This window comes from Rhodnius prolixus, unplaced genomic scaffold, assembly GCF_049639745.1.
Source record: "Rhodnius prolixus isolate KJV_2025 unplaced genomic scaffold, Rpr scaffold_2, whole genome shotgun sequence".
Taxonomy (NCBI): domain Eukaryota; kingdom Metazoa; phylum Arthropoda; class Insecta; order Hemiptera; family Reduviidae; genus Rhodnius; species Rhodnius prolixus.
Genome location: NW_027411592.1, coordinates 32,036,079 through 32,062,205, shown reverse-complemented (window position 1 = coordinate 32,062,205; position 26,127 = coordinate 32,036,079). Strand labels below are relative to the sequence as shown.

Sequence of the window (26,127 nt, the reverse complement as noted above, 5' to 3'; positions counted from 1 at the left end):
ATAACATAGGAAATTTAAAAAGAACCACTCCATTGTACCTGTTGATATATTTATATGTATTTAGTGCGCAAGTGGCATCTGGATTTAAGCCAATTTATAGCCCACTTCCGGCCAGCCATTCTTTCTCCAAGTAGTATAAATAACCTTCTTTTATCCAAACTCTGCCCTTTTTAAATATGTTTCTTCTTTTACATGTATACATACACAATCTACTAAAAAATTGTTGCTCTAAGTAAAAACAAACAAATCGTTTGAGCCGTTTTTGAGAAAAACTTAAAAAATTGAAATAAATTTTTCCGTAAGTATTATATGTGTGACAGTATTTAAGAGAAATATTAAATTTCCACATTTTGCGATATTCTTATTTTGAGTTACGAAAGATACACGCAACATAAGAGTGAAAACTGATTTATCGCATCACTTAGTACGAATATTTTGTTACCGATAAAAATCGACCACTTATAGAACCATTTATAGAAAAATTTTATAGTAAAATATTTAATTGGCAAATGTACGACAAATTAATTCTAAAAGAATAGTAGAAAGCACACAATGTTTTTAATAAATTAGCAAAAAAATAGTACAGGTATTAATCAACTGTCAAAATACAACAAGAACATCATGAAATCAAAACAAATTGAACAAGATGGTCCTCTCCTTTTTGCGTAGATTGCAATGAGGAGGAGGATTTCAAACATATAATAATGATATGTCCACGTTATGTGGTGGAAAGGAAACGAATGTTCGACGACTTATACAGGTATTTAGATGCACCATTTCGCTACGAAGACATCGTAATATTCTCCACCAACATCTATGTGCTTAAATCTACAGCAGAGCTAGCAATGAAATATGAATGTATTTAAAAGTTATAGAATGAATGGAAGAAAATGATTAGAGAAGCATTACGTGATTTTAATTTCGGTTAAGCTATAAGGATGGCAGGAGCACAGAGTACTGATCCATCCATTAGCTGTAGTTTATGTAAATAGTTGTATATAGTAGAGGGATGAATGTGTGAAGCGAATGTATTTGTAGGTAAGAATGGAGAGTGAGTGATATTCTAGTGATAAGCACCTAGACCAGGGGTCGGCAACCCGCGGCTCGCGAGCCGCATGCGACTCTTTTATCCAAATTTTGTGGCTCTTCAGCCTGTCCAAAATAAATTGTATATTTCAATTTTATTGAAACAAATGAAAATTTCATTTATTAAAGATATTTTTCCAAAAAGAATTTTAAATGTGATAGGTTTGAAATTGAATAGAATTATATTAAAATACTGTACGTAATATATAGGACTGCCGCCATTTTCATTCAAACACAGGTTCAGTTATTATTTATTTGCTTATTTACTTTGCAATATGTAAAAATAAATGTATAAAATAGTCAAAATTGGGTGTTTTTCAACGTTACGCTTTTTCGTGCAATTTTTGACGATCAACCCTTTTACCACTGTCTTACCGGACAGTTTTAAAGCATTTTAATGTTATTAAATATCATAAAATAATAATTTGTGAATACAAATGATCTACAGAGTTATTTACACTATCATCCTTGCGGCTCTTGGTAAGATTTATTAAAATTATTTAAGGAGTAATGGCTCTCTACTTAAAATAGGTTGCCGACCCCTGACCTAGACGATGCTGGCTGTATACATAGGCGATGCTGGCTGTATGGCGAAAGCCAATGCCAAAAAAAAGGCAAAAAAAAAAACAGAACAAATTGACCGAGGGAGCGTATATAAGAGGACGCTGAGGAAGAAAGACAAAGGAGTATGTGGCGGCAGCACTCTAAAGAATTCAAAGAATTCAAATCCCATATGGAACTAAATACTTTTCTTCTAATAAGACATATGATTATTATTATTATTTTTCTGTGAATAATATTGTTACATAAATAAAATTTAGCCAGTTCTATTCAGCACTTGAAAGGAGCAACGCCTTGTTTTATTTCGTGTAACTATTTTGTATAAGCTGTAGTATAGAGACACTACACTGGTGACCCCGCCTTGGACAACCGGAAATAGTGGGCAAAAAACAGAGAGCCAGGAGGGCGCTTTCTAGCTCGCCAAACGCACTAGGTGAGACGCAAGATACCATCTCTGCTACCGTAGCAACACCACCATGGCCACAACACGCTGTGCCGGCAGCGCAGGTCTACAATCCTCGCGCTCTAACACCGCCTTTCACGGCTGAACATGTAGAAACGTGGCTGGAGCAGTTTGACAATGCTATGAACCTCGGAGCGGTGCAGGACGATCAGAAGAAATATGCATATCTAACGGCACTTCTACCCACGGACGTAATGGCTCAGGCAGCAGGCGCTATACGCACAACCACAGGGGGTAAGTATCTGGCCATGCGCAGTTATTTAATTACTAGATATGGAGTAACGAGCGAACGGCGCCTCGATAGATTATTCGCCGAAGGCGAATTAGGTGATCGACGCCCCACGCAACTGCTGGACGACCTTCAGCGACTAGCTTCTGGGACAGAAGTGGGGAGCAACCGTCATACGACGGTTGTGGCTCCAAAGACTCCCAACTAACCTGCGGACTATAGTGGTCGCGCATTCCGCGCCTTTAGAAGAGTTAGCGGCCATTGCTGACCGTGTTTTAACCGCACAACAACCCAGCTATGCCGCCCCCACAAACATGCCACCAGTAATGGCGCCAGTCGATGGCGTCCCAGAAAAATCGAACCCCGAAGAGCAAGGCGCGACCGCACAGTACGGGCTTGCTCAAGCGGAAGTCGCAGACGCTCGCACATACATACGCCAACGAAAGAACAGTGCTAATGCCTCAAGGATAACCGAGCTAGAAATGCAAATAAAACAGCTCTCTGATCAGTTGCACACCCTTAAAGCGCGAGAAACACCCACCTTCTACTACCACACTCATTTTGGAGCTCGTGCTCAAAAATGTAAATCCCCATGTCAATTCCGCTCGGAAAACCTTTCGGCCAATCGCTAGAGGCGGCAAGCGGTTTAGCCTCAATATCTAGCCGCCTATGGACTGGTGTGGCGGCAGCACTCTAAAGAATTCAAAGAATTCAACTCCCATATGGAACTAAATATTGTACTTTTCTTCTAATAAGTCATATTATTATTATTATTATTATTGTTCTGTGAATAATATTGTTACATAAATAAAATTTAGCCAGTTCTGTTCAGCACTTGAAAGGAGCAACGCCTTGCTTTATTTCGTGTAACTATTTTGTATAAGCTGTAGTATAGAGACACTACAGAGTAGTTCTGAAAGAAGCTTAGAGTGCACATGTCTTTGCTTTACTATCGGCTTGGCCGGAATACTATTTCAATCTTCTGGTTAACAGATAAATTGTAGTTCTGGAAAGTAATTTCGTAGGTTTTGCTTGGATAAGATAAGATTGGATAAATGGCCTAGTGAGGGATTGTCTCCTAGAAATAAGTAGATTGTCTGGAAGACACAGAAAGATACCTGCATTGGGCCCGAAGAAAGAAGTCAACTGTTAAGTATAGCTTTTTTCTAAAACTTTTGACTTTTTGAATATCGTACCAATTTTTCTTTTTCATTTTCTTTTTTTTTTGTAAAAAGAAAGCTTCCGGAGGGTTGTTTGGAGAGACAAGTAATTTAACCAAGATATTGTTTGCACTATTAATATACTTTTTTTTATTATTATTAAATTGTTTAATTATTTTTTATTGTTTGCAAAAAAAGGAGTACATTTGCTATTGATACCTAAATTATTCTGATTAACGTTTAATATATTATATATTTCTGGTTGATTTAATTATTCTTTTTTATCTATTTATTTATCTTATTTATCCGCTGGTTCGCTGTTACTACGGTAACAAAATAAACAGCATGGCGCCCCAAATATTTCTGATTTAATTTCTTACCTGATTATTATATTGATTGATTTATTTTACCTCACATTTCGACCCACCTCGTCACCACTGCAGCTAGGCCGCGGACGTGATAAGGTGAATAGGTAATAATTTCCCCCCAAAATGGTCGTACAAATCACATATTTCCAGAGAATTCCCAAAATCCGAAAATCTGCCAGGTTACAACAAAATGTGATAAAAGCCCGTCCCAATATATTATCTTCGCGGGACTGCCACTGACCGTGGCGCCTAATAAACAGAATGCAGTGAACTATTGAATATTTAGGGAACTTAATGTATACGCATAGCCATGTATACAAGGCGGAAGTTTTTGCACCAATTACAGCTGGACCGGAACCCGGGATATACCTTAGCTCAGTGCCAAACTTCATGACCCGAATCAGGAAAATAGTAGTTTTACTTTTACTTAAACTAGGGTCTCATTAACTAAGAAATGAAAAAAGAATGATTTATTTATTATAAAAAAGAAATCGAAGAACACTTTTAAGAGGTATAACAGCTAACAACTTCTTTAGAATTATGAGAGAAGTTTAACAAGACGAAGTAAGCGGGGAGATTAAAAGAGGACTGCAGGGGAAATGAACATTACTAATAGGGCTGGAGAGACCCGACCCTTAAACCCTTAAAGGATGTATAGCAGGAAATGGAGAATCAATAGGCAAGACAATTTGCAATCTACCCTTCTCGGAGCACTTAGGTTCGATGGGGGTTTCGTCTTGCTGCGTTAATTACTGCGAACCACAGTACCACTTCAGTCACAATGCAATCGCCACCAATACGCATCGTCCACATAATTACCATCCAAAAGTTAATAACAGTGTTAAAATGTGTATTATGGAACTGGGTTCGATTCCAAATATTATACTGTAAATTTTATTTAGGGGAGAGAGGGCACCTTTGAACAGTTTTAATTTCCGGCCAAATATTTAAAACATTTAAGATTGGTAATTTTCTCCATATTTTGTGGTAGACCTGTTGTATAATTGACAGAGTTTCCTTTCGTTTTCATTGTTTGTAAAGTTAGAATTGAGGAATGCAATATTTTGTAAGGTGGAAGTAAAATTTTGGTTGCAGCTTTGGAAGTATATTGTTAAGATTGTAGTGGACAAGGTGTAAATATTGTTAGTCCATATTACCACTTGGAATTCGTACTTTTAAATCTAGAATTTACAAAAGACTATTTGCTTGCAAAAAGTGTTGGATATTATATTTTCTTTTATGGAAGGAGAGGGGACACATTTCAACATCACAGTTAAAATGTGCCCTACCGACCTGCAAGTTTGTGACTTTTTTTCTTGAACCTACATTAAGAAGCGCAACAAACCGAATACTTTCTTCAAACTCCCTAAACCCATCACACTTCGGGTACAACATCCCGAACTGAGTCTTTCTTGATTTTTGAACTAGATTTCAGTGGTTTAAAAGAGAAAGTAATGTAGTAGTGAGAGAAATAACTGATAGAAGGTAGATTCAGTGTAAAGTAATATCATTTCTTTCTATTTTATATTGTGTTCAAAGCTACCCCACCAATGGGGCAGATGTTAACATTTGACACAACTTTTTTAAATTAAAAAAATATAGATATGAATGTAAAGTACCAACTGTTTATTGATATAGATCTGTTAAGAAGACTTGAAAGTTGTAGAAAACAAAATAAAAAGGTTCAATAATACGATTCTGTGCACTCTGAAACAGAAAATGTAAATTCTGTTCAAATGTGCCCCCTCTCCACTACATACGTTATACACTTGCATTAATCTTTTTAAATTAGGCATCGCCACATACAAGCGGTTAGAAGCAAGGCGTAAAGCTAAAATGCATTGTAGTATTAAGTTCGATTTCCGGTCTAGACCTTGCATTTTATTTTAAGATAAAAAGAGAATTTAATAGTAAAGTTATTTGCTAGTAGTCTCGACGTCACCTAATTGGTAGTTGGACGTAAAGCCTGTCTGAAAGTAATAGGCATTACTCTATATGACTTCCTTTTTTACATAAAAAGTTTTTATGAGAATAATTTTGCTGGGGATATTCGTTTTGGCCATTTTGAGGTACATTTCAATGTTCCAACAAGTCAACAACTAGAGAATTTTATTTCCAGAGAAATGTGAATGTTTCCCCTTAAATCTTTTTTGTTTGTTACGTTGAAATAATTATTAGTATTTTAATTATTTTTTGGCACATAAAAGATATTTGAAAAGTGGCCAAATAGCCAATGGCTGAGAATATCTGCGAGCTCCTAGTCGAGGGGTTACGCTGTGCAAGGATCTACTTGGTAAAATCTTATTGAATGGAAAGCAAAACTTAATGTCAATTGTGAGTGCAACATACGCGCAGACTGTGCACACGTTCTCACGCGCGCACTACGTACATCCGGCTGCCACTGGTTGGCTAAATTGGCTTGCATATATCTCTTTAAATAGACAAACTTCCTGAGAATAGTTATTTCCGTTATAGTCCCCTCCGTACAGTATTTTGGTTTTGGTTAACCGTCTCTTTTCATTTATTTTCTTCCTATTTCTACCGTTTTGTTTTTAGGTTACACTAGCCTTGGTTGTTCAGACAAATAAATTGTTAGGCGTTTTATCTAAACCACATATAAAAGATAGAAACAATAAGCAATCAGCGGAATGTATGCAAATCAGTCTGGATCATTTGCGCGCCTCGCGAGGAACTATTTCCTCTCTTGAGAAGTATTTACTTTAAAACAAAAAAAAAACAAAAATTTATTTGGGCGCCACTTCTAAATTCGGATCCACAACTGAAAGGAGCAACAAATAACGATTGAATCAACGTCCGATTTATAGTACAAATCAGCAAATAAAAGAGAGAGTTCTAATAAAGCTCGAAAATATTTTTAACTTTAAAAAGATTAGACAGAAGTTAAAAAACAGAAACAAAAGAAAAAACGAGAAAATAAGGCGACTGTAGCCGGAAGTTGCACTTCCAGAAAATATTAAATATTTAAATTTGATTTTTATAAATTAGTTGCTTGTAATTTGCATTTTAAAAATCACCATGAACAGACGCTACAAGCTACTTACTAGACTACTTGACCGCAGATCCCAACTCGATTTGAATCACAAACAATTTATAAGACACTGTTAAGACCCATATGAACTTTCGGAGCAGAAGTGTGGGGCTCAACCAAACCCTCTAACTCCAAAAGCCTGCAGACACTACAGTCTAAAATCCTACGGAAAATCTTGAATGCTCCATACTACATCTCTAACCTTACCATTCACATTGACCTTCACATCTCTTTTGTCACTGACCTAATAAAGTCTCGCTACCGCAACTTTCACAGCCTCCTAGCTCTCCATCCTAATCCTCTTGTACAACAACTCTCCTCTCCTCACCTTCCTGACAATCCTCCTCGCCGCTTGAAGCGGAAGTGGCCTAGGGACCTACTGATGTGAGTGTAGTATCCACTGAGAAAGAGTTCCATCAATGGGTGGTTGCTCTCATATGACATACATGAGAACTTAACCAGTTTCATCAAATTTACTTGATGCATGATGATTTGTTGCATTTGTAAATGTACTAATAAAGTGAAAAAAAAAAAAAAAAAAACACCATCGGAATTATTATTTTAATTTAATTACAGCGCGTCATACGGTATGAGTCTTATCATGTTTCTGAGTTCAAACTTATATCTTAAATGAGACTGTTCTAATGAGAGCAATTAAAGAAACTTTATAAATAATATTTAGAAAAACTTTTATACGCATCGTTCTGGCCGTCCAGTTGAGCACCATGAAGAGTGATTAAACCAACTTTTGCACGAAAATTCACGTCAAACTTTAAGGGAACTGGCCGAGAAAATGGAATGCTGTCACACTGCTACAGAGATGCAGCTTCACTCGATGGGAATGATGGATTGTAAATCTGTACATCAACCGAAATGACACTTTAGGGACAACCACAGTCCAGGGACAACCACAGTCCAGGGATAACCATAGTACAGAGAAAGGTTAGCGGTAAAAATGGTATAAATTTCAATGTTTTAGTGATAATTAGGGAACGGATTCGTATGTATTTACATATTTTTTTCTAGGCAATTTACAGACGTTTTTCAACTAGAAGTATTCATACTGACACTTTTTAAGCCGTTTGAGTCTATTTTTATTTCACATATTTGGATGTTATCGCATATTTATACATATTTGATTAAAATAAAAAAATATTTCTACATATTTAATCAAAATATGTACATATTTTTTCATATTTTTCATTTTGGGCATATTTTCATAATTGGGAGGTGTTTGACAGGAACTGTGTACCACAGACTGTAGGGCTGTGAATCACAGTGGGTACAATGGTTATTGTAATTTACACAGAATGCTGCTAAACAGTGACGGGCACTTGTTAGTTCTTTGAAGTTGTCTGACGTTGTCTGTTCTTTCAGCTCGTTCGTTGAAGTGTCCAATTCATTTCGCTCGGTCACTTAGTGTATTCTTTTTTGGGTGAAATGTCACGAACATCGGCCTCAAACAAACAACTGGTTGCTAAATATCTTCGCGAGTTTCCAGCAGAACTTTTTTGAAGTGATGGAGACATTTTGTACTGCACAGCTTGTGTCAAGCGCGTTTCTTGCTCTCAACGTTCCCAAGTCACCCAACATATTGCCACCGGATCGCACATAGAGAATAAAAACAGAAAGAAAGAGAGGACGTCCTATCAAGCCTTCCTTACATCTCTATCATCAAGTAAGTCTACTCTGAGTACAGACTACCGACCTAGAGCGGGCCTATCACCAAGTTCCAGTGGCACCGGACGACGTACTGTAAACGGCCATTACTACACCCTTCGGGCTCTTTGAGTTTCAGCAAATGACCTTCGGCCTCCGTAACGCGGCCCAGACGTTCCAGAGGTTCATGCACGGAGTCCTACAAGGGTTGCCAGAATGTTTCGTCTACATCGATGACATTTTGGTCGCCTCCAGTTCGGTGGACGAACATCACAACCACCTCAGGACGCTGCTGAGCCGCTTGGACCAACACGGTATCAAAATTAACCGCCAAAAGTGTCATTTGGGCCTACAGGAAGTTCAGTTCCTCGGACATACAGTCTCCGCACAGGGAATACGGCCAACAGGAGTAAAATGCGAAGCGATAACGTCATATCCCCAACCCAGCACTGTGGAGCAGCTTAGGCGATTCCCGGGAATGTTTAATTTTTACAGGCGATTCGTGCCGCATGCGGCACAGCTGCAATCCCCGCTGCTTAAATTCCTAAAGGGTACACAGCGCTGCTAGGAAGGGGGGTGCTGTGGCGGTCCGCTGTAAACATGGGCAGTCCCGGGCCTAAACATAGATGGCGCTAGTTTTATTGCATTCACCTCTTTTTCAGTTAGTACTAACCTTCAAAAGACATCTGTTAAAATTTCATGATATTCTATTCATTAGTTTGTGAGTTATTGCGCAAAGAGTGACGCTACTTTTGTTATTTTCAAAACAATGGATCAAAAACTATTTCGTGTTTTAATTTTACACTGCTTCTTGATGGGAAAAAAATACCGTTCAAGCGAAGCAATGGCTTGAAAAGTGTTATGGGGACTCTGCTCCACCAGAAACAACAATAAAACGTTGGTTTGCTGACTTCAAACGTGGTCGTAGAGACACCGATGATGCAGAACGCAGTGGACGTCCAAATGAGGCGATAACACCAGAAAACATAAAAAAAATCCACAAAATCGTTTTGAATGATCGAAAAGTGAAGTTGCGTGAGTTAGCTGACATCATAAAGATAGCAAAAGAACGTGTTGGTTTTATATTGCATGAGCATTTGACTATGAGAAAGCTCTGTTCAAAGTGGGTGCCGCGTTTGCTCACTGTTGACCAAAAACAAGAACGTGTTGATGATTCTGAGCAGTGTTTGGCCATGTTTAAACGTAACAAACCGGAATTTTTACGTCGATATGTGACATGGATGAAACATGGATCCATCACTTCACTCCGAAATCAAAACGATCGTCATCTGAGTGGACAGCAACTGGTGAACCTCGTCCAAAGCGGCCGAAAGTACAACAATCGGCTGGAAAGGTTATGGCCTCGGTATTTTGGGATGTGCGTGGTGTAATATTCATCGACTATCTTGAGATGGGAAATACCATCAACAGTGAATATTATATAGCGTTATTGGAGCGTTTGAAGGCCAAAATTGCAAAGAAACGACCGCATATGGTAAAGAAACAAATTTTGTTTCATCAAGACAACGCACCGTGTCACAAATCAATCAAAACAATGGCAAAACTACATGAATTGAACTTCGAATTGCTCCCACATCCACCGTATTCGCCAGCGACTACTGGCTGTTCGCAGACCTAAAAAAAATGCTCGTCGGTAAGAAATTTCGCTCGAATGAAGAGGTTATCGCTGAAACTGAGGCCTATTTTGAGTGCAAAATATAAATCGTTCTACAAAAGTGGTATTGAAATGTTAGAGCGGCGCTGGAATGATTGCGTTGTTCTTGATGGAAATTACGTTGATGAATAAAGCTAATTTTGAACAAAAAAAAACCGTGTTTTCTTTGTTAGGCCCGGGACTTTTCAGCCCATGTTAAATTGCAATGTTTAGGGACAAGCATAAAAATCTCAGGAGAGATATCCCTTCTACTCTAGAGAGTCTATCAAATGGAATTTTCCTTCAAACTCAAAAATGGAGCAACAAAATTTAAACGCCCATTGCAATAAATAAGATACAGCAGTTAATTATAATAAAAAGGCATTTTCCAGAAAAGCACCCCCCTCCAAATACCTTTTTCCTGAAAGAATGTTTCAAATTAACATTCAAAACTTGCTGGAGTACAATGTACGTAAAAAGTTAAAAGAAATATTTTAGGTGTACTCAGAATACGAGGGTCGTTTGAAAAGTCCGTGCAAAAATAAAAACTACTTAATTTTTTGGGGTAAACCTTTTTTATTTTTTAACATAGTCTCCTTTTAGGCTTATACACTTCGTCCAACGCTGCTCTAGTTTGTTGATCCCTTCCGAATAATAGGATTTGTCCAAGTCTGAAAAATAGTCATTCGTTTCTGCAATCACCTCCTCGTTTGAATAAAATCTTTTTCCCGCCAGCCATTTCTTCATATTGGGGAACAAATAGTAGTCCGAGGGAGCCAAGTCTGGAGAATAGGGGGGATGTGAAACGAGTTGGAACCCTATTTCCATTAATTTTGCGACCACAACTGCTGAGGTGTGAGCTGGTGCGTTGTCGTGATGGAAAAGGACTTTTTTGTGGGCCAATCGTGGGCGTTTTTCTTGCAGCTCGGTTTTCAAACGGTCCAATAATGATGAATAATATGCACCTGTAATAGTTTTACCCTTTTCCAGATAGTCGATGAGGATTATTCCTTGCGAATCCCAAAAGACAGTCGCCATAATCTTTCCGGCCGAAGGAACGGTCTTCGCCTTTTTTGGCGCAGATTCCCTCTTGGTAACCCATTGTTTAGATTGTTCTTTGGTCTCAGGAGTGTAGTGATGTATCCATGTTTCATCCACAGTGACGAAACGACGCTTAAAGTCCTGCGGATTCTTCTGGAACAGCTGCAAACCGTCCTTACACGATTTCGTTTTTGGTCAAGCGTGAGCAATCGCGGCACCCATCTTGCGGATAGCTTTGTCATGTCCAAATGTTGATGCAAAATATTATGTACCCGTTCATTCGAGATGCCCACAGCACTAGCAATCTCACGCACCTTCACTCTTCTGTCATCCATCACCATATCATGGATTTTATCAATGATTTCTGGAGTAGTAACCTCAACAGGGCGTCCAGAACGTTCAGCGTCACTTGTGCCCATATGGCCACTCCGAAAATTTTGAAACCACTTATAAACTGTTCTAATCGAAGGTGCAGAGTCACCATAATGTTTATCAAGCTTCTCTTTAGTCTCCTCAGGCGTTTTGCCTTTCATAAAGTAGTGTTTAATCAACACACGAAATTCATTTTCGTCCATTTTTTGAAAATCTCTCGACTTCCTCGATTCAAACGAATGCCAAACACAAAGAAATAGACCGATCTGGCTGAAACTTGGTGTGTGTTCTTTCAAGAGATGCTACTAACTAAACATAACCTCGATACGCGCCAGTAGTGCTATCTCTCTGACTTTGCACGGACTTTTCAAACGACCCTCGTAATTGACGTTAAACGCCAAAATAAAAAGGCAAGTTGTACACTAGGCGAGAATCACTCTGTAAGTACTAGGACTTGCACACAGTTGTCTCTTACTGCAGTACTTACAGTAATTCTATTTACGAATTGTTTTTTTAAACTTGTAAAGTTTTTATCCTTTAAATAGAATTATAACAATTATTCATGGGATTGGAGGAGGAGCCTAGACTATCCTAAGCCACTCAGAGCCCATACATGTAGTTGTACTTGGAAGTTTCTGGCTAAGATTTATGAATGGATTTAACTGTCACGTAGCTAGCCCATCGATCTTCTTCCCTATTCAACCGACACTCACGACCCCTTACCGAACCCCACACTCAAGATTCTGAACTCCAAAAATAATTTTCTCAGAGAAATGTTTGGAATAATAAAACTATTGGTAAGGGATAGGTCGGAAAATTGAGTAATAAACGGCCGAGAAAAACGTCTTTAGCAGTTTTACAACCTGAAAAATAGGCAAACCTGAAATTCTAGCATTGGTTTTCATGTCCGTTGAAGTTTTATAAATGCAGAAGATAATTATCCAAAATTATTTATAGGGGTAACATTGTAATGATTAAGAATCAATTTTCAGGGCAAAATTTTCAAATGATAGCGATGTGTGTTAATGAAAAGGAAGCTCAAAAAAAAACGATGGATCCATTTTCGAAATTATACATTGAAACGATCCAAACGAATGACCAAGTTTGTACTTCCTTAATTTGAGACCATGACAATACTTGCTCATTCTAGAAGCAAGAAATGAAGAAATGATAATACGTATTACAGTATCTCTTGTTTGAATTAACAATTAGTCTTGTGTTTGACAATATCGGCCCCGGGATACACTTTGTGCACAAATGAGCTAGATGTATCTAAGTAAAGTGCACTTAACGTTTGTTTAATTGACGGGCTGCCTTGTAATGAAAACTGGTATCCCAAACCCTGTCACCGTACCCGAGTGGCCAGAGGCGAGGCCCGTAAAGCTGGGTTCAATTCCAGGTCTAACTCTTGGATTTTATTTAATGGTTAATATGAGAATTTAATAGTAAAGTAGGTTGCTAGTCGCCTCTATCCACGACACCTAATTTGGTAATGGATGTTCTAAAAGACGCACCTCATTCTGGCCGTCCAGTTTAGTTCTATGAAGAGTGATTAAACCAACTTTTTCACGAAAATTTGCGTTAAATTTTAACGGAACTGGCCGAGAAAATGGAATGCTGTCACACTGTTATAAAGAAGCATCTGCTCTCTATGGGGATCGTCGATGTTAAAGCCTGCCTGAAATAGTAGGCATCACTTTATTTTACTCAGCCTTATTCGCTCCTAAAACTTTGGATTCCAAGGACTTCCACCAAATAAGTTTTTTTTTTTTTTTAATTTTCATATAATAACATGAGTGTAACAAGCAAGCGATGTATGTAGCGAAGTCTGGAGCTTCTTTCCGAAACAATTAAAAAATGGAACTTGAAGAACCTTCTTTGTATTGAACTCGGTTTTAACTTATAAGTTTCTGTTTGATCTCTTAGTAATCAAAGGAAACAGTAAAAAACAACGTTACAAGTATGGAAGTGAGTATATCTGGTTGCCTAGGACAGGGGTCGGCAACCTATTTTTAGTAGGGAGCCATTTCTCCTTGAATAATTTTAATAATTCTTACCAAGAGCCGCAAGGATGATGGTGTAAAGAAACTCTGTAGATCATTTGTATTCAAAAATTATTATTTTATGATATTCAAAAACATTTAAATATTTTAAAACTGTCCAGTAGGACAGTTGTATAAGGTTCCATCGTCAAAAACTCCACGAAAAAGCGTAACGTTCAAAAACACCCAACTTTGACAATTTTATATATTTATTTTCACATATTCAAAGTAAATAAACGAATAAATAATAACTAAACCTGTGTTTGAATGAAAATGGCGGCAGTCCTATATATTACGTAGTTAATTTCTATTCAATTTCAAACCTATCACATTTAAAATTCTTTTTCAAAAAATATCTTTACTTTAATAAATGAACTTTTCATTTGTTTCAATAAAATTGACATATACAATTTATTTTGGACAGGCTGAAAAGCCACAAAATTTGGATAAAAGAGCCGCATGCGGCTCGCGAGCCGCGGGTTGCCGACCCCTGGCCTAGGACAGTGATGGCGAACCTATGACCCGCGAGTCAGACACTGACCCGCGAGTCAGACACTGACCCGCGCAAGCTTTTTCACTGACCCACAATAGCTAGGCAACCATTTGTTTGTTTACGCGGGTTGATTTAGATTTTCTAATTTTGTGGATAATTTATATTCTATCTGTATTTTTTTCAATCACGCATTGACACAAAAGCAATTTAAATTCTATCTATAACCCTTAGTTTGATCATTACAGTTCTAAAACACAAATGACGACAAATGCTTTTGTAGTATTTGAAATAAAGCAAAATGTTTACAAAATATCAAATAAAATGTATAATTTTACTCATATTTTGTTTGTTAAAAAAATCGACAACCCAAAGCAAATAACCATATTTAGATTTTTCTTCAGATAAAACACACTTTTGTAAGGATTTGTTCAGTTATGTTTGTAAAAAGAGACTTCCATAGCACTTTTGTTTCGTCCCGTTTTACCCGTTAAGCCAACTGAATTTTAAAGATGTTTAGTTTTGAAAACATTCAGTTTAAAATTTTTAAACTTAACTCTTTTGCAAATGGGCATTAGTGACCCAAGAGCTAGTACTAAACAAAATATAAACAAAAATTGAAATTTGACCCACTTTCAAAAAGGTTCGCCATCCCTAGCCTAGGATTTGTGTGTTCGGTGAAGGATTAGAATGAATTTAAAATCTTTTACAAGGCTTCTTGCGAAATTTAAATTCTTTCTAATCTTTCATCTGCATATATCGAACACACAGATCCTAGGCAATCAGATATACTCACAGCCATGCTTGTAACGTTGTTTTTAAAAGCTACTTGTATAGTTTTCAGGGGATATCACGAAGTTACTTCGGCCAGAAACTTATTTTTGAGAAATTGACTGGGCGCTATTTTCCGAGTAATAATTGAAGGCCACTGTAGATACTGCGGTTAGAGAAGAATACGATTAGAGATGATGATCTCTTGTATGAGATAAGAGGGCGTCAAGTTGAGAGGCGATGGGTGGAGGGCCTAATTGGATAGATAGAGCTCAAACCCCTCCCTATATTGCAATTTCATCTCAGAACTTACTCCGACTTACACTCATTATCATTTTACACAAGTTTTACAAATTACAATAAAGAACATCTTTTTAATTTCAAAATTCAGATTATTTTTGCATTAAACAAATATTGACAAAGTGAAGCCCTATAAACAAGATTGCACTAGTACAGAACCTAATTAAGTTGCGCCAGCAAGCTGTTCTGCAACACTTCTTTAAATGGAAATTCACAACATAAGTAGACCACTGATTTTGTCCATCACTTGACAAAACCATATTTTAAACTTAAAAAACGTGTTTTAAGATCTTGTAAGAATGATTTATGTTGGGCAATATGTCGGAGCTCTTGGAGTAATATATCACAAGCTGGAGTTCAAACACTGATTTTAAGGAACTTGCTGAACGAGATGATGATTCTGAAATTCTATCAGCGTGATGACGATATTCTGAATTTCGGCGCACATTCTATAAGCTATCTCGTTTAGTTTTCTGAGAAATTATACTATGAATGACTGCACCATTTTCAATTAAATATTACAATGGTGAAAAGGGCAATCCTATAAAATTAAAAAAAAAAACCTTCCATTATCACTAGAGACTTTTGAATGAAAGTACTGACTTAATAATTAAACATTTGCATTAATTATTAACAGCAAGATTACCAGCTAATCACTTTATTCAGTCCATTAAGCAGCAGACTAATTCTCCTTATTTACATGTAATATAGAAACTAAATGATAGGTAATTTTAGAAAATTATGAACGAGTCCTTGAGAGCCTATTTTATAATAAGAAGGTTTAAATTAGAGAACATAATTTAGTTTATGTAAATTGGTAAAGTTAACTTTTTCTTGTGTTTAAGAAAGCAAAGATAGCTCATGAAAAATGAGATAATTAATGACAATCTGAACTAGCTGTCAAACTGAATTAAAAATAAACTAACTGAATAATAATATTATAAAAACAGATAGATAATAAAAAAGATAAGTATAAACGGGACACTTAAGAAATCTAAATACAATAGTTTTTGAAGAATGACTTAATTATTTGAATAAGTTTTAATTTTATTTCTTTGCATATCTGTGAAAGGCAACTTACACTCTTTAAAAAATTTATTAAGTCTCCAAAAAGCAATAAAATTTTGGTATTTTGATACATATTTCATCAAAAAAATGAAAATGAGTCTCTCCAATAAATGGAACAACTTACCAGACAAAACAAATACTCTGTAATAGTGTGAACTCTATCGGCAAGTCGGTAAACTACATTGCCTGGATATTTGATGGTCATTAATTTAAACGTTCAATTTAAACAGTCTGATTTTATTTAGTAACTGATTAAATAGTCAAAGCACTTAACTTTAAAACTATTTCCACGTTTCAAAGATAACAAAATATATTCATTTCAAAAATATAAATGAATTCAAGTGCAAAATACAAAGTGTGTTTGGTAGCTTACGTTTCAATGTGCTTTTTAAACACCTGTAATTGTTTAATGCAATAATTAACATTACTTTTTGTAAGAGTAAATTGTTTAATTTTCAAGGTCAGCAGTTCATCAAATTCATATAGCATTCAGTAAAAAGTAAATTTTACTTTTAAAACACGAGGTAAAGCAGGCAGGCCACACACCCAAACTTCAAGTTAGATATGAGATCTCTGTTAGCCCAACTCTGAGAAAGTTGTTGCAAAGGGTCAGATCCAAACTTTTGCAAACACCTTTACCATCCAGTCTAAATACTTCTTTATTTTTTTTTTTATTCGAAAAGTTTTCAGCAAAAGTTACCAAAAATATTTTCTAAACTATCTAGTTAGACTAAATCACAGCAGCAACTTTCATATATTTACTATAAATACACTTTCAAACATACTACGCTTATATTTTTTTAGTAGAATCCTTATCTATCCGTAAGTTTGTCTCGCTGCAGGACATTTCTGGTAAATTACGCGAAAAAGCAAGCACTAAGTAAGAATTATTTTGCGAAGTGCTCAACGCCCCATTTTTTGTTTTTGTTTTCAAGATGATTGAACGTACGTGCAATAAATATAATCGATTTTTATTCACACAAATCAAAGGTAATCTTCCTCAGAACATTCAGGCTTACTTTTTTCTAAACCTAGAGGACAGGGGTCATTGGGTGTCACTTTTAATAACTTGATCTTTGAATAATTATTAAGGAAGGTTCTAGAGGAGATTATTTAGTCAAGCTAAGATCAACTCATCAATACTGATAGTCTCTTTAATTGCACTACCAAAAAATCTTTCTCTAAATAGCAAGTACTTCCAATACCTCTCCAGAATAAGGTTTTGGAAACCATCAATCCAATGATCCCCTCTTTATAATAATTTTTTTTTTTTAAATGGTAAATATTTCAATTAAAAGTGAGATGCCTTTAAGTAAAAGTGTTGCTTTTCTAGAGTAAATTCAATTGAGATAATTTCAGATGAGCACACTGATGTGTCTTGTTGAAGTAATTAACTTAAAAGAGAATATTTAAAAGTTTGCTAAAACTTACAACCCGTGTCTTTAGGAATTAATAATATATTCCTCCGTTATGTATGTATTATTCATGAAATTAGTGAATAAGCCGTAGACATTTAAAAACCTAATTTCCATTTATAAACTGTTGTTTACTATTGTCAGAAGAAGTAAAAGGAGTGTCAGAATTTATAATAAACAGATGCTATTTATCCAATTTAATTTTAAATTTTGAATTAAATTATTATTGAAGAAAGTAAAACAATTAACATACTTGTTGTAAATATTTTGCTCGATAAGAGAAGAGAGAAGATGACTTCATTAAATTAGGGCGGAGGTATCAAGTTAGGGGAGGCAATTAAAGGACAAACAGAGGCGATAGGGAGTCTCATACCAATCACGCCAGCTGGAACCTGTCCAAAACTCCCACCTGGATCTGTACAATCACCAACACTAACATAGAAATGAATTTGTCATTTGATTCAAATTAAATAAAACACAGTTAACGCAAGTTAACCTTCCACAATTAACGAGATTAATCTTACTGTAGTAACTTCAAAGTGGAACAATTTATAAGAAAAAATGTAAACATAAAATATTTCCTCAATGAAGACTAAGATGGAGAGGTTATCTCTGTCATCTCATCGCTCACCCTGTGGAGTCCCTAGATAGCGAGGTGTAAAGATGAAGATAACACAAATTAACCTTTCTTACTTTATATAACAAATTATAAAAAATAAAAAGTATGGGCGACAGTACAACTTTAAAGAAATATAATGGGTCACGCGGCCAAAAAAGAAGAGAAACGACATTCTATAAATTTATTTGCTCCAACTTTGTTAAAACCCTACAATTGAGTAAAACCCTGGTTGCTGACGAATAGTAACGTTCGATTCTAAAAGCACATACGAGACTAATTTGGTGGAGGACATCAAGAATTGATCTAATTGGACAATTAAAGTTAAAAGGTGTAGAACGCTGATTCGCCGAAGGTAAGGATTGTATAGGTTTGCCAGTTAATTAATTATCCAACTACGTTCATCTTTCAATTTTAAAAATCTTAGAGCTTTCGATCGGGTGTGGCACACTGGACTTCTCTGGAAGCTCAAGACTATCATTCCAGCAACCTATTTCCTTATTTTGAAATCATACTTGACTGACAGACATTATAGAGTGAAGGTAGGAACTATTCTTTCTCCATTCAGCTTTGCTGACGCTGGAGTTCCGCAAGACAGCATACTAGGCCCCATTCTGTACACAATCTACTCCTCAGACGTACCTACTCATCCTCAAACTACTCTTCTCACCTATGCCGACGATACTGCCATCTTATCTTCTGACAAAGACCCAATAATAGCTCATAGAAACCTTCAGTCTCACCTCACCTCCTTAGAAAATTGGTTCAAAAAATTGGGCTATCAAACCGAACGAAACAAAATCTCAAAACATTACCTTCACTCTTCGACGCACCTCTCTTCCTCCTGTCTTTTACAATCTTATTCCTTTACCAGTAGTCATCGTAGTCCGCTACCTTGGGCTTTACCTTGACAAAAGACTTACATGGAACCCTCATACTCGACTTAAGAGAACAGAACTCAACAGACGCTTCTGACAACTGAAAAGACTACTCGACAACAGATCAAAACTCATTCTTGACAACAAAAGACTTATATATGTAAGTAAATTAAAGCCAGTCTGGGCTTACGGCATCGAACTATGGGGTTCAACCAAACGCTCAAATCTGCAAAGGATCCAGTCCTTGCAGTCTAAAATTCTTCGCTCTATAGTAAACGCTCCTTTCTACGTCACCAATCCAAACCATTCACACAGACTTGAACATTCCTTTCGTCACACAAGTTGCAAAAACACGTTACAGGAAATTCCATCTTAACATTCAAACACATCACAATCCACTGGTACAACATCTATCTTCAAGAACCTTTCCACACAACACTTCTAGACGTCTTAAAACATAGTGGCCTCGCGATCTCCTATCTGATGAAGAGAGTCAGTAGAATTTAGAATGTTTTTGGAGTGTTACCGCTGGGTAACTTCTCCACTCTGATATATGTGAATGTTATTTATTGTTTTCACTGTTGCTTATAACGCAAAATGCGTTGATTGTAACTAAATAAATGATCAAAAAAAAAATCTTTGAATCATTTATTTCAGAATTAATTAATAGAAAAAGATTGATAACTAATACAAATTATCAACTAAAAATAAATTAAAGCGCATATGCAACGGACAAAGTAAAATGTATATTAATTTAGAAGCACCCTCGAAATGGAGAAAATTTACACGCTCAGGCAGTGGACGTTTATATCGGATAAGAATATACATCAGAAGGTTGTGTAGTGTAAGAGAATGGCGTGTTCGTGCAAGGCTCTAGGAACCCCTGTTCAAAGCAGTTATAAAGAGACAACAGGTGGGTATTTACTGCGTACTAAATGATTCTGTCTTGAAATGAATACCTTAGCAAGAACCTTGGTACAGTTTTCAATGTAATCGTACCAATAGATTATTCATTAAGGTATTTTGATTAGTGTGAAGACCTCAGTGGTGTTCCGATTTCTGACAATTATCCCTATCTTTTAGAAAAAACTGATCAATTATTGACAAACTTAACTGCTACACTGAAAATTGATCCTAATAACTTGACTGTCAGTTTCAAAACTCATAGTTACATTGTAAGCGTGGTGTTATTTATAGTGTTCATGAGATAAGAATAAACAAACAAATATGAATTATTTGTCAGATAGTTAATAGTTTTGTTTTAGATGCATAGAACTACTACAAACTTTATTCTTTTATTACTTCTGGCGATCATTAACACCAATTCCGGTCAAAGAGAATTTTATTTACATCTTAAAACTTGGGCAAATTTTATTAAAATAGTTTAAAATAACAGCAATAGCAAAACAAATGTAGTACTTGAAGTAATAATACAAAGCATAACAAAATTACTTTAACTAATAATTACTAACAAAACTAATAACAAAACATAACAAAAATATTACTACTAATAGTGCGACCTTAAGAATGCTGTTTGTATTTATAAATTTGTTTGTTTACATTTTACTAGAGTTATCCTTTTTATTCGGAGTTATTATAACTCATGTTTATGTTTAACGTCAATGCTAGTTGTATAGTTAGTTGCATCTTGCTTCAATATTCTTAATTGATTAGTACTTAACTAACAAAAAGTTTCGCGTCTCATTAAATTCATCCTTGTCTCTTCCTCCTGAAGCAACTGCTGGAGTGGCTTAGGGCTCAATAATAGGACCGGTCCTGTTTCTTATTTACTTCAACCCAATTCCTCGACCAAAGGATGTTCGACTGGCCTTGTATGCTGATGACGTCGCTGTCTATGCTTCGTCCTGGAGATTAGACACGATAGTTGGCAGGCTTACTAGGGCCATGTCATGTATGGACCGATTTTTGTACCAAGTGGAAAATAAAAATTAACCCCTTAGTGACAGAGGCTATCCTTTTTACCAAGCGCAGGCCACTTCGGGCTTCGACAAGTCCACTTCGGGGGACGGATTGTGCCGTGGGCTGCCACTATCAAGTATCTTGGAGTATTACTGGATCGTGGGCTAACTTTTACCCTCTCACATAAAGGACAGAGTCAATAAAGGCAAGACAGCCATTCGAGTGCTATTCCCGCTGTTCTGCAGGGACTCTAAACTGCCACCAGAGAATAAACTCCTGCTGTACAAGGTAGTGGTTAGGCCCACGTTACTTTATGCTTGTCCCTCCTGGAGTCTGACATGTCGATCCAATACCGCCTCGCTGCAGATCACCCAAAATAAATTCCTCAGGCTTGTGACAACTTCCCCCCGCAACACGCGTATTATAGACTTAAACTCTAACACCAACATGGACTAAGAAGAACACTACATCAAGTACCTCGCTACTGGTTTCTTCAGTAAGTGTGAATCAAGTCACAACCACCTCTGCAGACGAATAGGTGACTATAATGTGGAGACGGTGAACAGGCACAGGAGAGTTAGGGACTCCCTGAATTGAAATCTTTCTTATAAGCTGGGGGTTTTTCATTGTTTTCCTCCTTAGTGCATAATTTTATTTGTTTGTACAATTTCTGAAACTATGTCTGCTGGAGGTTGTACCACAACTGGAACTCCAATGTATTTATGTGTGTATTTTCGGAAATTAAATAAATTTTTATCTTCTTCTTCTTAATTGATTAGTTATATTTCTTTTTGGTAATCATTTAATTTTCTTATGCTTCTGTTTTATTTAGAATTAACTCTTTATTTATCGTATAAACAATTCTCCAACTCTCCATTGTTCGAGGTAAATCCTCGAATAAAAAGAATACCACCAATAGAGGTCGAACTAATTACAAAACAAAATAGTTCAAGGGAAGAGATATTATCTGCCAATGAGGTGTGCAAAGTTAGGGGCTACGATTGTCCCGTGACTTTTATTTTAAAATCGTATGACTTTTTTTTCCTGATTCATTTTTAGCAGTGATTTTTTTTTTTATCGTGACTCACTCTGACTTCTTTACTGTGTCTTTTATGCCAGCAACTTTTTGTTCTGTATTCGTCAGTGTAGCTTATAATCGAGAATCAAGCAAGGGCTTTTTTGGTTTTCCGATTCCGAGATTCACGCAATTGTGATTACGAACTGTTGACAATTACACATAAAACATGTTTTCATTTCAGCTTTTGGCAGATTTACTTTTTTGTTGAAAGCTCGATAGTAAAATCTGTTAGGATTGTTCTTATTAATAGAAAGTAAGTATCCAAAAGAGAGTAGGTTCAGCACATACTAGGTCAGCATTTTTAGAGCGAGAAAGTTAATAACGACTTTAGAGAGCAAAACCTCTCTATTACAATTGTTCATTACGTCAGATTGTAATGTGGTCAATGAAGCTCCAAGTTTCGACAACTGAACAATAAGAAACTTTTCTGAACATGAATGAACTTTTCAAGAAGACTTTAGCCAATTAGGTCAGGATGCTATAAATAAATTGAGTAAGTTTGATGCTTTAACACTTTTTAATTAGATTTCTTCCTAATTTACTTCATGCTCCTTTTTTCCGAACTTTATACAAAGAGTATCAATTCAGAATAGAGTTCTGTTCAGGTCTCGAATAAAAGGATGTAAATTTATTTAGTTTCCAAGCTCCCATTATTTCTCCTAACTTTGTCGTTTAATCAATCCTTTGTACTTAACTTTTTAAACTGTAATTTTTTCTAAATTTATATCTGAATGTATTAAAATGTCTGGGAGACAGTTGAATCATTGTTAATCAACAAAAATATGCACCAAAACACCCACAAATGACAGTGTCCAAAGAAGAAGGAAATAACCCCAGCGATTGCTCTAGTTGCAGATCCATTTAATCAGCCACTACTTGAGTAAGGTCTTCGACTGTATTATCTTAATAGATTAATTACTGGAGGGCTTCACAGCCAGCTTAAAGTGGAATTTCGCAGACATCGTCCTATACGGGATCAAGCGAGCCACTTTTAGGTATGTGTAAAACGCATTTTGCATAGGGACACGAGCTGGGCGTATTTCCCCCCCCCCTCGAGGAGTTCCCGGGGGTAGATTAGGGCACAGTATTTACCGCCTGTCGTAAGAGTCGACTAAAGGGACAACTGTCCGTTGACCAAATCCTTCATCCTTTCCTCATATCTTCTACCTTTACTTAAATTCCACCTTCCTTTCCCTTATCTTACTTTTTTTGCCTTTCCACTTTCCTATTTTTAGGGAGATAAGTTTTGAGATTGGTCCCTTCTGTTTAGAGAGTGAAGGATGTGAGGGATCTCTGCTGGACCTCTCTTGCAGCTGGGATCAGGGACCAGCCCCTTCGGGTCGTGATCGGGGAGTTCATACTGGATGACGGATGTTAAAGGCTGTCATTGCTCCGGGCGAGCGCCATTCCGTCAGGATCTCGGGATTGGTTATGTGAAGGCTGGGCCTCAGAGAACTGGGGTAAGATAAAAATTATCCGAGGGTACACCCGCTCCCAGCTATTTCGGCCCGTCCCCTTGTGCACGATGCGCTGGCAAATAATCTATGGCATTGCAATCTATTAAATCAGATACGAGTAGAGGGAAGGACAAGGAAGGTATCTTGGAAGGACACTTAGAAATTAGTAAATTAGAGGTGCAGGAATTGGAAAAAATCAAGGCAGTCCTTAAAAAGATGAAGGATGCTGTGAAGGTCCAAAAGAATGTCAAGTACGGATTTGGAAAAAGGATTATTGAAGTTAGACGAATCTGAAATATCCTAGGAAGTCTGCTTAAAAAGAGGATGGTTTTTGAAACGAAGTTGCAACCGCAGACTCAAACGGCGACAGTGACCGAGGCGTCGACGTCAGTACTGAGCACCATACAGAAAGAACAAATAACAAATGAGGATTCCGGCCGTGAAAAAATAACTGAGGAGGTCGTGGGGCCTTGGGAAACGCAAAAGTCAAGAGCCAAGAAGGAAAATAGTCCAAATAAGCCAAAAAAGAAATAGAAAGCCCAAAATAAGGAGGCGACCAGATGCAGCATTAATAAAACCGGGTGAAGAAGAAGCGGGAATAAAAAGATTCGCGAGAATATAAATCCAGAAGAGGTAGGTATGTTTGTGCAATAATAATAATAAGGGGAGGGATTAGCTATTTGGTTAGCGTACTCGATTCCCACGCGGAGGTCCCGGGTTCGAATCCAGCTGCTAACCCTTAACACCCTTAACCCTTAACACTGTCCGGTGATGGACAGTGTTGTCTGTAACGAGAGAACACTGTCCGGAGGCCGGCAGTGCACTGAAAAAAGCTCCAAGCGCTAATAATCTCAGCTGTTGAAGTGCTAAAAAAAATAATAATAATAATAATAATAATACTGAAAGAAGTTAAATTGCATTCTTGTTTAATGCCCGTTAGATAGACTCCTCCGACGATAGATTGATCAGGGATAAAATCTTTATTATTAAATTATAAAATGCATATTTATTTTAATTATTGTTATGCATTTTTTAATAAGAATAATAATAATTGTTTTCCCCGAGGGGGGAAAATGCCACAGGCACCTTCCAGATTAAGACTGGGTATGAGGGGCTCTACTGCTACGCAAAAGAAAAAATTATGAGCCCCTCCCTTTGGTCACTCCATTTACCGCCAAGCCAGGTTAGTTTAAGTTAGGTTTAGGTTTAAGTTATGTTAGGTTTAGGTTTAAGTAGAATTAAATGTTAAGTTTAGGGTTTAGGTAGGTCTAAGGGGCTTTAGAGTATAAAATAATTAGATTAGTATTAGTAGAAAATAATTAGAATTAGATTAGTTAGGTAGAATAGGTACTTAGGGTTAGGATATTAGGATAAAATGGATTGCGCGGAGAAATAGAGAGGACTATGGTTGGAGAAGAAGAGGCGGTGTGGAGGAGAATGAAGAGGAGGAGTGAAGAGGAGTGGAGAGGAGTAGATGGTGGAAGAGAGAGCGATCACGCGCTGTGGTGCGTGTAGGTTGGCCAGCCGCAACGACTGTCTCGTACTGTTACCATCCTCAAACTTCTGCTTCCTGTCCGGGACTCCGGGAAACGGCCTAGCCGGATTGAAGGGACAGAAGATTTTTACAAGAGAGGAAAAGGGACGCCCAACACAGGTGCCCAAAAACGTAGGTGTTAAACCGCTTCAATCAACTAACCAGTTTTTTTCTCTGTGTGCACAATTGGGAGACGTTATTAGACATTTACAATATAATCATTAATATTAGGATTATCATTATTATTATTATTGTAATTATTATCATCTTACCTTACTAACGGGGCCCTTAAGTATATTTTGTTTAGTTAATTTTAATTTTTTTAATCGAGGTGATTTGCTTTTATTTTAAATAATTTATTTTCTTTTATGTTGGCAATATCTGGTTAGGGCATATTTATTGTTGTTAAAAAGAATACTTTTGTTTTGTTTGGTGTAAATACATGTATATAAATTGAAATTGTAGTTTTGTTGTACGAGAATTGCCCTAGCAGTGGGTTGGAAGGTACCTGGAGTGATCAGGGAAGGTAGGTTTGCAGCAGAGAGCGGTGTGGTCTAGTGGGCTAGATAAGTAGCTCACGTTACCAGTATTACAGGATCGCAGCTCGCTGAGCGTGGAGCTCTCTCTTTTCTTTTTACTCAGTTATTTTTTTTATTTATTTATTTCTTTTCTTTTCCCCCCTTTCTGCTTTCTTTCTTTTCGGTCGTTCTTTTTATTTATTTTTTTTTATTTGATTTATTTCTAACCCGGTTCCCTGTCCCAGTCTCTTTATTATCGTCTCCTTCCCGAACCTCCCCACCTCCACTAAGCTGGCAGGCACTTAGTTACCTCTAAACAAGGTTTTCCCAGAGGAAGGAAAATCTCCATTTTAGGTAGGTAACACTACCCACTAAAAAAACCCCTCCTCTTCAGGCAT

General features: G+C 36.8%; 1 protein-coding gene across 9 annotated transcripts in view; it reads right to left on the bottom strand.

Annotated features, from left to right (window-relative positions):
- The window catches only part of Sh (Potassium voltage-gated channel protein Shaker), an 820,486-nt gene that overhangs the window by 673,605 nt on the left and 120,754 nt on the right, over window positions 1-26,127 (bottom strand). The gene's annotated exons all lie outside the window — the stretch shown is intronic.